The 10,252-nt window shown below is 34.5% G+C and overlaps 1 non-coding gene across 1 annotated transcript; it reads left to right on the forward strand.

The window, feature by feature from the left end:
* The first annotated feature begins 8,886 nt into the window (after window positions 1–8,886).
* Window positions 8,887–8,993, forward strand: LOC121222759 (small nucleolar RNA R71). The gene has a single exon (XR_005920130.1). It is a non-coding gene; the product is annotated as a small nucleolar RNA R71 (small nucleolar RNA).
* Window positions 8,994–10,252: the final 1,259 nt, after the last annotated feature.

Raw genomic sequence — 10,252 nt, forward strand, 5'->3', positions numbered from 1 at the left:
CACCAAAAATTCACTATTTTCACATAGAAATCAAAAGAATTTCCATAGCTTCCAAGAGAGAAAAATAATAATGAGACAATGGGGAGCTAGAATGTCAAGTTAGGTTCAAGAAATAGAAGTTGGAGGAGAGAGAAAATCAATTTAAAGATTGAAATCAATAACACAAGGTAAGAACATCAAGATTTCAATATATTTTTAAGTTTGTTATTATTGAAAAAGCATGGAAATGATGTTATAGTAGAGTTTTATTAAATAAATTATTATGTTCTCGATATATTAGTGAAGGGAAATAACTGAAAATGATGGGAAATATTATAGAGAAAGGGAATTAGGGAGTTATAAACTTAGTAATCAGCATCTTGCACTAAAATAGTTTTGGACAGCAGCAGTAGGTTAACTTTGAAAAATCACCATAAATTGTGGAAATCGAATTAGAGGATGAACAAAATATGGAATTAAAGCCTATTAAGTCTAGTTTCTCACAGAAGAAACGGTGTAAGTAATGGAATTGTAAGTCATGAGATATAATAAATTGTAACTCAGTTTAATACGTACGTAAATGTATGTCTTCTAGTAATGCCTCATACCCTATTCCGGCGTCGAATACGGGTAAGGGGTGTTACAATGTGACATCGCCAAATTCGGTCATAACGTTTAGACCAGGTTTGGGATGTTGCAAACGGTCCAAACAACAGTTTCCTAAATCATTTTCAACGTTCCATGCTTCCTAGGATTTCGCCTCAAGAAACTACTAAGTCAATTCTAAAGACTTAAACTTTCATGCATGCCTAACTTTCCTAAAGAACTAAAATTTTATGGTATGATTTGCATGCTTTATTATAAATACATTTCATGTCATTATTAAGCTAAGATAACAATTTATTGAAATAATCAAACTTTATTCATACTTAAATTTAGCATACTTAACAAAATTCAAATTTATTGAACAAAAATATATCATATTCGTAATTAAAAGAAAAATTTTATTCTGAATGGAAATAATTTCAATTTTCGGTTCCCCCAACTTAAAATGAGCAATGTCCTCATTGTTTAAAGTGAATAGATACTATACACCAGGTAGGATTCCAGAAAAGAGGACGTGAGTCAATTTGACTGCTTAAGTACCAAGCTCTTCCTAGATCCAATCCTAGACATGTATATACCTATTTCCACACTTTAGACTTTACTACCTGTCCATATTTACTTTTGATTCCCATCTCTTATTTTATTGTGCAAAAATAAAAAATTCCTAATTACTCCTAATTCTAAACTAAGTTGATAAAAATTAATATATAAATTATAAATAATATAATTATATATTAAAGTTTATCACATTATTAATAATATTAAAGATATTTATTCTATATGTTTTTTGAAAATATTCACAAAGAAAGGCGCCTAGTTTTTTTATTATTTACGAAAAGAGCAACTAAATTTTAAAAATAATTCAATTAAGTCCCTAGACTTAATGAAAATTTAAAATTGAGTTGCAAATTAAAACTTGCATCAAAATTGACCCTTTTATTTGAAACTAAAAATTTATTTTTCCATTTAGGGGACAATTTCTCAGAAAATTATGTCAAAATAAATTCCCAGGAAAGATTGGATGGGTCACAAATGATCCTGCTTAAGTTTCAATCTCCTAGACAGAATTTATTTAAACATACTTTACTTGAAAATATACCCTAAATCATTTATTCAAAAAGAAAAACGAAAAATTAAGTATTCGATAAAATGAACGAGATTTTATCTCGTTCAATTTTATCTCCCTAATAATGTTTCAGGCCCTGAGCATTAACTCGGAAATTAAGTCCCTTACCTTGGAGTTCAACAACTCCGTATGGATAGACTTGGTGAATCGTAAATGGACCAGACCAAAATTATTTTAGCTTACCTGGAAAGAACTTCAACCTGGAATTGAACAACAAGACTTGCTAACCTGCTTCAAATTCTCAAACTCGAATGTGGTTGTATGCCATTTCTTGAGTCTTTCTTTAAACAATTTGGCATTTTCATATGAGAACATTCGGAGCTCTTCTAACTCATTGAGTTGGAACATCCATTTCTCTTTCGCGAGCTTAGGATCCAAATTAAGCTGTTGAAGAGCCTAGTAAGCTTTGTGCTCTAACTCTAATGGTAGATGGCAGGCTTTCCCAAAGACCAACCTATAGGGTGACATCCCTAACGGTGTCTTATATGTTGTTCTGTAAGCCCATAAAGCATCATCTAATCTTGTGGACCAATCTCGTCGGTCCGGGCAAACTACCTTTTCAAGTATGCCTTTTATCTCCTTATTTGCTAGTTCAGCTTGCCCATTTGTCAGCAGATGGTAAGCTGTTGCAACCTTGTATTTCACTCCGTGCTTGTCTAATAATCATTTTAACCACTTGTTCACAAATTGGGATCATTCATCACCGATGATAGCTCTTGGGGTTCCAAACCTTGTGAACACATACTTCTGCAGAAACTTCATCACAACCTTAGCATCGTTTGTCAGATATACCTCAGCCTCGACGCACTTAGACATATAGTCTACTGCTACTAGTATGTACTTGTGACCGCAAGACGGAGGAAAAGGACCAAGAAAGTCAATACCCCATACATCGAACAACTATACCTCAATGATGTTTGTTCGAGGCATCTCATTTCTGTTGGTGACATTTCTAACCCTTTGACATCGATCACAGCTCTTCATATAAGCATATGCATCCTTGAATAGTGTTGGCCAAAAGAATCCGGCTTGCAATACTTTGGCCGCTGTATGTGTACCTCCGAAGTTTCCCCTACTTGGAGCTGAGTAACAGTGGTATGGAATCTTCGGTATTTCATCTTGTGCCACGCATCTCTTGATCATCTGATCTACACACTTTTTAAACACATATGGCTCTTCCCAGACATAGTACTTCACATCGTGAAGAAAATTTTTCCTTTGTTGATACGTCTTATCAATTGGAATCAAACCACAAGCTAAATAGTTAGCAATATTAGCAAACCAAGGGGTATTATGGACATGATTTACCTTCAAGATGTGTTCATCTGTAAATGTCTCCTGAATTGGTATAAAAGGAGAATTCCATTCTTGTTGCTCCAATCTGGACAAATGATCTGCTACTTGATTTTTGACTCCCTTTCGATCTTGAATTTCTAGATCGAACTCTTGAAGTAGAAGTACCCATCGGATCAGCCCCGGCTTAGCATCTTTCTTCGTAAGTAAATACTTAATTGTCGAGTGGTCCGTATAGATAGTCACTTTGGTACCTACCAGATAAGATCAAAACTTGTCGAAAGCAAACACAATAACAAGTAACTCTTTTTCTGTTACCGTATAATTCAGTTGAGCTTCTGTTAGGTTTCGACTTGCGTAGTAGATGGGATGAAAAACTTTGTTCCTTCGCTAGCCCAAGACAGCTCCAATTGCGAAGACACTTGTGTCACACATCAATTCGAATGGAAAATCCCAGTCTGGTGTGATGATTATGGGTGTCATGACTAATCGACTCTTCACATCGTTGAAGGCTTTTAAGCATTCCTCATCAAACTTGAATATAGATTCCTTCTCCAATAACTTGCATAAGGGTTTAGAAACTTTGGAGAAGTCCTTGATAAATCTTCGATAAAAATCAGCGTGGCCCAAAAGGCTCCTAACACCCTTTATAGATGTTAGAGGTGGGAGTTTCTCAATAATGTCTACCTTTGCTTTTTCTACATCAATCCCATGTCTCGTTATCCGATGCCCTAGAACAACTCATTCTCGTACTATAAAATGGCACTTTTCACAGTTGAGTACAAGATTCGTTTCTTCACATCGTCTTAGTACCTTAGTTAGATTGGAAAAGCAATCATCATAAGTATCTCTGAATACTAAAAAATCATCCATAAAGACTTCCAAATATTTCTCAACCATGCCAGTAAAAATAGACATCATACATCTTTGAAATGTAGCAGGTGCATTACATAAACCAAATGGCATGCGTCTAAATGCAAACGTACCGTACGGGCAGGTGAATGTCATTTTGTGTTGATCTTCTGGTGATACTGTAATCTGATTATACCCTGAGTATCCATCGAGAAAACAGTAGTAATCTCATCCTGCGAGTCTATCCAGCATCTGGTCCAAGAACAGCAAAGGAAAGTGATCTTTCCTAGTCGCCTTGTTCAGCTTTTGGTAATCGATGCAGATTCTCCATCCCGAAACTGTTCTAGTCAATATCAACTCGTTGTTCTCGTTCTCTACGACCGTGATACCTCTTTTTTTTGGCACACACTGTGTAATACCCTGAAAATTTCTACAGTAAGGAAAGTAAGATAATATCTCTGATATAGTAAAATAAGAAAATAAAGTGCTAAAAAGGGGTAATTTTGAGTTATGGCAATATTGGGAAGTATATTATAACATATTAATTCAAGAAAGGATTAAATCGCAAAAGTGAGAAAAGTTTTGTTATCCAAGAGTAAATACTCAAAAGTTAAGGGGTTGAAGTGTAAATATGAAAAAGTTGAAGGACCAATGGTGTAAATATTTTAAGGGTGGAATAATCTAGAAACTAAGAAAAATGGATGGATTGGGACCAAATTGAAAAAGGTGAAGAAGTTTGAGGGACTAAATCACAATTTTACCAAATTAAGTGGTGACTCAAGGATGGAATTTTAAAAGATCATTAGGGGCAAAATGGTCAATTAGAAGAGAGAGAAATCTAGAAGATAATGATGATGTTGGAGATATTTTAGATTAATAAATAAATAAGTATTAGTTTATTAATATTTTAATTTGATTTTTTTAAATGATATTATTTTATTATTATTAATTTATTTAGTATATATATGTGTGGAAAGAAGGAGGATGAAAAGCCAGCCATTCCCCCCATTTTTGCATGCATTAACGTGAGAAGAAGAGGGGAAGAAAGAAAGCTTTATTTTCTTTACAATTTGGTCCTTTCACAAAAAATCCACCATTTTCACTTAGAAATCAAAGGAATTTCCATAGCCACCAAGAGATAAAATTGACAACGAGACTATGGGGAGCTAGAATATCAAGTTAGATTCAAAAAATAGGGGCTGGAGGAGAGAGAAAATCAAGTTAAAGATTGAAGTCAATTAAGCAAGGTAAGAACATGATTTCAATATATTTTTGAGTTTGATATTATTGAAAAAGTATGAGATTGATATTAATGTTGGGTTTTATTATATAAGGTTATATGTTCTTGATATGTTAGTGAAGAGAAAATAAGAGAAAGTGTTGAGAAATAGTGTAGAGAAGGAAAATAAGAGTGTTACAGACTTAGTAATCAACATTTTACACTAAAATAGTTTTGAAACAGCAGCAGTAGTCTGACTTTGAAAATCTACCAAAAATCGTATAAATTGAATTAGAGGATGAAAAAAATATGAAATTAAATCTTATTGAGTCTAGTTTCTCATAGAAGAAACGGTGTAAGCAATGGAATTGTAAATTATGAGATATAATAGGTTTTATGAGATGAGGTCAGAATAATTTCGTGTTCCCCTGTTCTGACTTTGGAAAATCATCAAAAATTGGGAAAAAATAATTAGAGTCTTAAATTTATATTTTTAAATCCTTAAAGATTTTATTTTCAATAAAAACAAACGGTAACATCATTTGAATTCTGTATGAAGAGATAATTAAATTTTAGTGAAGAAGGGTCGGAACTGTCAGACAGCAGAATAGGGATTATATTAGAGAATAAACTGTACTTATTGGCTAAACTAAAAATTCTGAAAAATTTATGGTAAGAATATATGTGAGTCTAGTTTCATATAAAATTTACGGATCTCAATTTGGAGTTCTGTATCTTAAGATATAAATAATTTAGTGACTATAACTCAAGTGGACAGCTTTGAATGAATATAAATAAATGTGAAATTATAGATTATACTACATATAAGCATGTTATATATATTAAGGATGTGGAATGGAGAGGAGGAGGAGGAAAATATATGATTACTCAACTAGCATGAATTTTCATTAAAAATGGCCAATTTACATGTTTTACGTTCAGGGACTAAATTGAACAAATGTGAAACTTTAAGGGTAAATTTGTAAAAATGTCAAAAAGTGACCAAATTGCATGAAATGAATTGTTTTATTATTTAAATTACTTAATTGAATGAAATATTAATTTAGATCAAGATTGGGTGAAATTCGAGAAAAATAGAAATTTTCTAAAATGTCCCTGAATTTTGGTATTTCTGCAATTTAGCCTGATAAGTTCGTATGAACTATATTTTGTATAATTTTAATTGAACTGAATGCTATTTGGTAATGAACATTATATATATGTGTGTGTTTTATTGTTGAAATTGAATTATTATTAGTAATATGTATAATTATTAGATGTTTTGAAATGATTATCGGAAGCTCGATTGGGTTGAAAGCTTGTGGGAGATATATCACATTATCTATTAGTTCTATCAGTAATTTTGGATGATTTGATTTTAGTTATAATGACTTGTATAGTTAAATTGGTTAATGTTAACTTATAAATGTTCTGATTTTGATTGGTTATAAATATGAATGCTTGATGAAATGAAATGTCTGAAAATTAATTTGTAAACTCCGGTAATGCTCTATAACCCTATTCTGGAGAAGGATACGGGTTAGGGGTGTTACACACACTGGACTGGGCTTACCCATAAACTGTTTGAGATGGGATAGATGATACCTGTATCTAACCATTTGATGATCTCTTATTTTACTATGTCCTTTATGATGGGGTTCAGTCTCCATTGTCCATCGATGGTCCCTTTTTTGCCATCTTCCAGGATAATCTTGTACATGCATACAGATGGACTAATACCGTGAATATCAGCTATGATCCATCTGATGGCCTTCTTGAATTGTTTTGAAACTAAGACAAGTTTATTTTCTTGCTTAGTGGTCAATTATGCTGAAACAATCACAGACAGAATAGAAGCGTTGCCTAAATAAACATATTTTAAATGAGAAGGTAATACATTGAGTTCTAATTTAGATGGCTCCTCGATCGATGCTTTTGGTTGGGAATAGTCCCTCTTTTCTAACTCTAAATATTCAAAACTAGATTGCGGATTAAATCCCATTTGATTAGCTTCTAGCAAAGCTAAGTGTTCATCCTCCTCTTTATCATTTGGAGGATCCGATGTCAAAATTCTTTCCAGTGGGTCCTCAACACAGTTGAGTTCCTTCTCCACTATTAAATCCTCTAAATCGGACATTTCAGAGCAATCATCCATTGTGTTAGGAAATCGTATAAACTTAAATACGTTAAATGTTAACTGATCATCCTGAACATGCATAGTGAGCTCTCCCTTCTGCACATCAATAAGGGTCCTTCTAGTTGCTAGGAACGGCCTTCCTAGGATGATTGGTACGTTTTTGTCTGCTTTAAAATCTAGAATTACAAATTCAGTAGGAAAGATAAACTTATCTACACGTACCAATACGTCCTTGATTTTTCCTTCTGGGTGTGCTAAGGATCGATCTACTAGTTAAAGCGTAACTGTAGTTGGTCTAACTTCTCCTATCCCCAACTTCCTAAATATTGACATAGGCATCAAGTTGATACTTACACCTAAGTCACATAATGCCTTGCCACAATATGTTGCTCCAATGTTTTACGGTATGGTAAAACATCCAGGATCTTTCAATTTTGGGGGTAGTTTGTCTTGAAGATATGCACTGCATTCCTTCGTCAGAGCTAGCGTCTCAAATTCTCCAAGTCTTCATTTCTTAGACAATATATCTTTCATGAACTTGACGTAGTTCGGCATTTGCTCAAGTGCTTCAACCAACGGGATGTTGATGTGAAGTTGCTTGAGTACATCAAGGAACTTCTTGAATTGAATCTCCTGCTTCTGTTTCTGAAGTCTTTAAGGGTAGGGTGGTGGTGGTTTCATTACTGGGACTGATTCTAATTGATTCATCTTTGGCGGCAATTCTGCATCTAACGACATTGTTAGTTGCTCAGAATTAACTGGTCCTGAGGTTACTTTGTCGGGTTTTGTAGATTTCAGTTCTGGTGAAACAGAAATTTCAACACTTGGTTGAACTTCTTCTGAATCTTGAGCGTCAGCTGGCTCCTTTTCAACTTCGATAGTGTTGGGCTCTATTGTCTTTCCGCTCCTCAATGTCAACGCTTTACAATATTCCTTGCCCAGATTTCTCAAATTCTTCGTGTCACTAAGTGGAGCACCTTGTGGTCGGTTCCTGAGTTCAGTAGCAAGCCGGCCCACTTGATTTTCCAAATTCCTTAGAGTAGCATCATTTTTCGCCATGTACACCTTCAATAGATTCTCTAAGCTATTGGATGGTTCTGCTTAGGTTGGTTTCTGAACTTGTTGGGGAAAACTAGGCGGCTGAGTTGGTCTAGATTGGGCGTAAGTGTTACTAGTTCCAACCCCTTGGTTACTCCAGGAAAAATTCGGGTGATTTTGCCACGATGAGTTATAAAAGTTGGATTGCAGTCCTTGCCTCCCTTGGTTTTTATTTTGGTTACCCATGTAACATACGGATTCTGGGTTCGATGGACATTCTTCAAACAAATGTCCTTCCCCACAATACACACAGGCTATATTCTCAAATTGGTTCGGTGGTTGGGCTGCAAAACTGTTAGACCCGTTAGTTGTAAGATTCTTAAGCATTGAGGATATTGAAGATACCTGAGATGCGAGTGAAGGAGAGCGTCCACTTCATGTATTCCAACGACTCGTCTTCTTGACGTTCCTCAATTGGTTGGCCATTGATAATTGTTGCTGAAAATCCTCTCAATAATTTCATAAGCCTCATTATAAGACATAGAAAGGAGAGCACCATTAGCAGAGGCGTCCACTACCATCCTCGTGTGAGCATTGAGACCATTATAGAATGTCTCAAGTTGAATGCAATATGGGATTCCATGATGAGGGCACTTTCGTGATAACTCTTTGTACCTTTCTCATGCTTCATACAGGGACTCATCATCCATTTGTTGGAAGGCACTGATCTCATTCCTCAACTTAGAATTCTTGCTCGGCGGGAAATACTTCATGAGGAATCTCTCAGCTAACTCTTGCCATGAAAAAATAGAGTTCGGTGGCAATGAGTTCAACCAGGCACGAGCTCTGTCCCTTAGCGAATATGGGAACAACTTCAGTAGTAATACATCTTCGGGTATTCTGGCTAACTTGAAAGAATCGCTCACTTCCATAAATAGTCTTAAGTGAATATGAGGATCTTCAGTAGGCATTCCACTGAATTGGCCCACAGTCTGAAGCATCTGAAACATGACTGGCTTCAGCTCAAATTGTTGTGCCTCGATTTCGGGTCTCCTAATACCTGAATTAAGATTGTTAAATACTAGCACGGCATACTGTCGTAAAGCTCTATCCCTATCACCAGTAATAAGGATAGGATATTGAGTAAGGTTTGCTCCGTTTCCTTGATTCATATTTTCAAAGTTTATCTCTTCGATCCTTCTCTGGTTCGCTTGTCTTCTTCACTATCGAAACGTTCGTTCTATTTCAAGGTCAACAAGGAGTAAGTCGATAATCTAGTCAATACTCGTAAACACCTAAAATAATCACAGAAAAATTAAGTAAGTAAAGATTTAAACAGAAACATGAATAAACCAAAATGTAAAAAATAGATTCACAAATGATGGCTTTTTTTTAACAGTCCCCGGCAACGACGCCAAAAACTTGCAAACGACGAAAATGTGCAAGTGTACACAATCGTAACAAGTAATAAAGTAAGAATTAAATTTCGAGTTATCGTACCCGCAGGGATTGTAAAAATGAATATTTTTTAAATTAAAGTTAAAACACTATGGTGATGGAAAATATTTTGGTTTAAAGATGATGAAAAACTAAGGGTTAAAAGCTAAAAAAATTAAAATAAAAAGGTTCTAATGCACGATTTCAAATAAGGTTTAATCAAGATGATATAATTGTGTTGGATTAATTACATTCCTTTAACTTAGAATTATTAAACTTATGTTTATACTGCCACGAACAAATTCACGGCAACTCGGTAATTTGCTAACTAATGCTCATACATACTTATTAAATTAATCAATCTCTTGAACATTTTTCAATGTCAATCCAAGCGATTAATCAATCTTCACAAGCATATAGAAGATCAAGTGAGGTAACAGAGTATTTCTACCTTGAAACTATTTAATCACAATATTCTTGCAAGTTATGCAAGGCATATGTATCGCCAAATACAATGTTAAATTAACTTCAGCTACCTTAGAAGAATAAACATGCACTGATTAAG

Source organism: Gossypium hirsutum, chromosome D10 (genome assembly GCF_007990345.1).
Source record: "Gossypium hirsutum isolate 1008001.06 chromosome D10, Gossypium_hirsutum_v2.1, whole genome shotgun sequence".
Lineage (NCBI taxonomy): Eukaryota > Viridiplantae > Streptophyta > Magnoliopsida > Malvales > Malvaceae > Gossypium > Gossypium hirsutum.